We start from the raw sequence: 5,500 nt of genomic DNA on the forward strand, positions 1-5,500 counted from the left end.
AGCTCTGCCAGTTACCTTCTGGGTCACTTTGGACAAAATACACAAGAGTTTGATCCCCAGTGACCTCATTTATAAAGTAGCTGTTACTTATACTTGAGGCCTAGCCGTCAGGACCGAATCAGATGTTTGAACAGTCTGTGCCACCAGCACCAAGAAGATCCTGCACAAAAGACAGTTAGGAGGCTCAAGAGCCTGCCACCCTGACCTCTGACCTCTGAACTTTCCCTTTACACAGTAGCTGTGTCACCAGGCTGCTCTCAGTCCAGGGCTTGCAGGTGCAAGTGCCTTCTAACCCCAGGACTAAAACAATTATAAAGCCAACAGTCATTCAAATAGTTGTGAAGAATTTAGAAAAATAGAGCTAGAATTTGTTTGGGGCCTATTTGATCCTAGAATGTTGGTTCCCAGTTGGAAATGGTTGCTGACCAATGCCTCACGATGTGAAGCCTCAAACTGCAGCTGGCCTGGAGCGGTAGGAGCTGTACCACCACCCAGGGTGCTGTGCTCAGGAAGGTCCTAAGCTTGGTTACAATCTTGAAATTCCTGATAATTTTCTCTTTGAACTTGTGTTGTGGGTTTTTTCTTCTTTTTTAGTTTTTTTTTTTTTTTTTTTTTTTTAAAGAAGGAAAAGGGTGGGGAGGGGCAGAGGGAGAGAGGTAATCTCAAGTAGACCCCGTGCTGAGTGTGGAGCCCAATGCGGGGCTCGATCTCATGACCCTAAGATCATGAACTGAGCTGAGATCAAGAGTTGGACACTTAACCAACCTTCCCACCAAGGCGCCCTGAACCTATATTTTGTAAATGAAGTCTAATGGGTCCATGGAGTCAACACTTGGGCAGAGGAAATACCTGCCACGTGTGTGCCCGCCTTCCCACGCATGCCCCAGCCCATGAACACAGAACCCCAGGTGGGCCTACAGGGCATGCGAGTCAGCAGCGCTCACAGTGAGTGAAAAGCAAGCATGTTATTGCATTGATGACAGGCAGCCCTGAGAAGCCACGCTTTCCATTTGAACCAGAACTTGCTTCGAATGTTATAAGAAGGCAGCTGTGTTCTAAGAACCTGAGCAACAAGGAAACCTGCTTATCCCTCCTTCTGTAGCCTCCCTGCATTAGCTCATCACTGGGATAGGAACCAGCATGAAGGAGAGAGAAGAAGGCAGGGAAGCCCATGTGTAACCCTTTACCTCGCAGACCTCCTTTCTTACCAGCTGCCTCAGGGCAAAGCGTGTGGGCAAGAGGTGCACAGAGGAAGAAATGAATGCAAAATGCTGAGAGATTGATTTTGCCATTTCCATCCTTCTCCTAAGAACAGAATGCATATGCATGCATGAGCTATGAGATGGAAATTGTCTAACCACGGATGCAGGAAATGTTCTTATATTCATAGTTAAAATATAAAGATGAACAATAAGATTCATGCTAATGATTTAAAATTTTATTTTTTCTCTTCTTAGAATGACTAAGAATTAGGTAGCAAAAAGCATCATCGCAGGTCATGGCAGAGACCATGGGAAAAAGAAAGCAGCTTTATATTTCTGTGTGGTGAGCAACACTTTTTCCCCTTGCCTTTTGAACAAGGGGTCTTGCATTTCCCTTTTTCACTGGGCCCTGCCCTGCACCCTATTCTCTTGTCTGTGGTCCTGAGCAGCCCCCGGGAGGGGAGTGGTGAGCTCCGCCTTCTGTGCTCTTGGGGAAGGTGGGCCCTGTGCAGGTGAGCCGACTTCCTTTCCTAATGAAAACTCTCTCTCTTTTTTTTTAAACAGACAATAACAGAAGCCAAGTGGTTCGAGGCCGTCCCCCACCCTCCAGCTTATGTAAATTTTGGGGGTGTTATTTTTCCATACCTCTGGGAAGTCCGAAGACCCAACACACTTTTGCATAAATATAAGTGTTATATTTATCTTGGGGTTCCTCTTTCTGAAACTCTTGAGCTGACATTTGGCTGGCTTTATATTTTATCTCCAGTTCATGCTCAGTCTTAATAGATTTTATTAAATGTAATAAGCAAGAAGTGGGGATGGAGCTCCTGTGAGCTAAAGGCAGATGGTGGGCATCATAGGGTCATCAGATCATAGCTGGAAGGGGCAGAGACATCCTCTAGGTCAACTTTCTACAGAGACTCAAGTGGAAAGGCAAGGAATTGTCAAAAGCACTTGACATTCTTAAAAAGAAAAAACAAACAAACAAAAAACAAAAACGTTTAGGCCAGGGGGAGAGAAAGCTCATGTGAATCTCAATGTTTCTAGCAGTTTTGGGGGGAGCAAATGTAGACAATTAAATCCTGGCCCATGAAATGCAACATTGTGTGCAGAGCTGGCTGTCCCCAGCCCTGGCACGTCACCCCTTGGATCCCCTGGTTACAGCAGCTCTCCTGGTAGCCACAGAGGCCCCTTGACCTTGGGTCAGCTGTGGCATCGGTGGAGGGCTATTCTCTTGCCCCCCTGTGGCCAGTTTGCCTCTGGGAGATGCTCCTGGAAGCTCAGCCCTCGAGGCTCACTCTCCAGCCTTCCCCTCAATGCTGATATTGAATTCCTCTCTTCCTGAATCGACTGCAGTGGATTCTCTTGTCTGCCCATGAACTCTGACTGCTGTAGCAATCAGCACAAACAAATGGGGTGGCGATGACTCACTGGGATGATTCAAGCCAGACTTCCAGTCATTTTCAGGGATACGGGTATGGCCTGCTTATCTCTTCTGGTCCCATGATCAGAAGTCCTGGTCAGCCGCCGTATTCTGACGACCATTCTGGTCTTGCTATGATAGGAGCCAAGCCTTCCCGGAGCTCTGCCTCCCCAGATCTGTCCATACTCAGGGAGCCCACTTCAGAAGCAGCATCTTCACCTTCCTCCCAGGCCTATTTCTATTATGCTTTTAAGAGAGGCTCAGACTTTTCTCACATGTATTTTTACTTTTAAGTGCTGTGTATGGAAAGCATTATCCTCTGGGTCCTCTCAGGAAATGTAATCAAGGTGTATGTGAGTGGGTCAGACCCGATAAACCCACTTCTACAACCTCATCTGTATAAACCCTGAATCCTCGCATGACATTACACCATGAGATTGCTGTTACCCTAACTTCACCGATCCCAGGCCACCACAGAGTAATGGTGAAAGTTCTACACCACCAGGAGGGCCACTGATTAGGACCACTGTGCTGCTGTGTGGAACCCAGACCCTGGCAAGTGCACCAAATCCCATTAACTGAACCCCAGACTAAATTATCCTCTTTCTTCCTGGTTTCCTATTCTTGGCAAAATACCCAGGTTTAGGTTGTCACAAATTAGTGAATTCTTTTAATTCTTGTGACATGTAATCACTCCTCTTCTGGGTTTCGCAGTGTAATTGGCCCATCGGGACATGTTGAGACAGTCCTTTCAAACACAGACTAGTTGCTGCTCCCCTCTATTGGAGAGAAGCCCTGCACTTGACAGGCCACTGGATGTTGGAAGCAATGCATATCACATTTGGCTGCCCTGCTCTGGCTCTGTAACCGAATAACTCATAAAGCTTCATCTCTGAGTGGGCCCCTGGGCAAGCAAGACGCCTTTCGCTTGTTCAGGCTATAGCACAACCAATGTGTGGGATTTTAAGACCCAGCGTACCCAAAGGGTACTGTGCTGTGCTGATCAGGATGCTCTGTGAGGTCTGCAGCAAGCCTTGATGGGAAGAGCAGTCGATGAGCTGAGGATTTTGAAGCAAACCTATGATCTTTGCAAGTACCTATGGTTTATTTTGAGAAAACTTGTGGGCAGCACCAGGTCGGATGGTCACTGACCACCTGAATGTGGCACGATAGAGACCTGAGCTGGGCAGCCTGGGTGGCTCAGTGGTTTGGTGCCTGCTTTCAGCCCAGGGCGTGATCCTGGAGACCGGGGATCACGTCCCATGTCGGGCTCCCTGCATGAGCCTGCTTCTCCGTCTGCCTGTGTCTCTACCTTTCTCTCTGTGTCTCTCATGAATAAATGGATAAAATCTTTTAAAAAAAATTATCATAAAAAAAATAAAAAAAGAAACCTGAGCTGGAGGTAGTCTGATCCACTAACCAAGAGCTCCTACATCCAGGACGATTCCAGGACCAGGTAAAAGGGGTTTACAGGAGGTCTGGCACCTGAAGACACTGGAAGGGGGACCAGCTTCCATTCTGCTGCTGTCCCGCCCAGCCCTCAGCCAGCAACTGTGGCTGGCTGGAGTTCCCTGTGACTAGTCAACAAGGGAGAAAAAAGTCTATCATGGTTTAAATACACCAGCATCGGCTGAGGGGGCTACTGCAGCCCCACTTTGCGGAGTCCCCGAAGGAGTGTGAAAAAGAGCCCTGCCGACAGTAGAGCAGGTGGTGGCACATCCATCAGCCCACTCGCCTGCCAGAGGAGTTTTCCAGAGCCCAGGCCTGCCCTAACCCATGAGCTGGGGCCATGTGGTCAGACATTTGGAAAGAACAAAACTGGATGATTAGGGACAAATTGTACAGGCAGGCTGTACAACTTGTGGGAACGGGTCCAGAGACACCATTTGTGCCCAGTGCAAGTGTTCCCCAGGCCTTGCACAGACAAGGGTCTCTAAACTGGGTGACTTGATAACCTGCCATAGGTGAGTTTCAGTCCACCTTTTCTAACCTGAGCCCTGTGCTTACTCAAGGGGTGCATGTATAAAGTGGCATTGATGCGGGATGCAGAGGTTACATTCGGGCTCAGTTATATCAACACCTGCTCTCCAGGGCCAGTCTAGCCACTGGCAGACACAGGGGTCAAACCTCAGCTTGTGATAGAGCTGGAGACCCTTTGGGGCCAGGTTGCTACGTGGTAGTAGATTGTTTACATGGATCTCTTCGATCACAGGGAGGGCAGGATTTTCTCCAATGAAATAGATAATCAACTCACTAAAAGTATTTATTAAGCACCTACTATGTGCCAGGTCAGTTGTAGGTGCTTGGGATATGAGCAAAAAGACAGAAGGTATTGTCTCTATGAAACCTCCTATTATAGGAAGGGTAATAAGTAAGTGAATTTTGTATTAGGTTTTAAAGTGATGTGCTATGGGGAGAAAAGTAAAGCGGAGGTAATAAGGAGATTAGCAGTGCTGAAGATGGGGGATAATAGTTCACAAAAAACATGTGATTGAGGGTAGGCCTCAAGGCCTTGTTGGGCATCTAGGGGGAAGAGCTCTCCATGCAAGCTTTAGGGGTGGGGAGTGGGGGCATTTGCCTGGTGTGAGCTGTATCTGCAGCTGAGTGATGAGGGGTAAAGAAGCAGGAAACGAGGCCTGGGAGGCCAAGGGAGGGAGGTTGGTGGGGTGTTGTGGGCATGCAAGGACTCTGCGTCTGTTGTCAGGGAGGTAAGAACTCACTGTGAGAATTTGAGCAAGAGACCACAGGACTAAGAATAGGTGGTACCAGGAAAGACATCAGCAAGGGGACAGTGAGCCCACTGCCTGATGGGTGAGGGGGTCTCCACCAGGGTGGATGTACCAATGGTCATGGAATGAGACAGTGTCTGGGCATG

The sequence above is a fragment of the Canis aureus genome, chromosome 6, assembly GCF_053574225.1.
Source record: "Canis aureus isolate CA01 chromosome 6, VMU_Caureus_v.1.0, whole genome shotgun sequence".
NCBI classification, from domain to species: domain Eukaryota; kingdom Metazoa; phylum Chordata; class Mammalia; order Carnivora; family Canidae; genus Canis; species Canis aureus.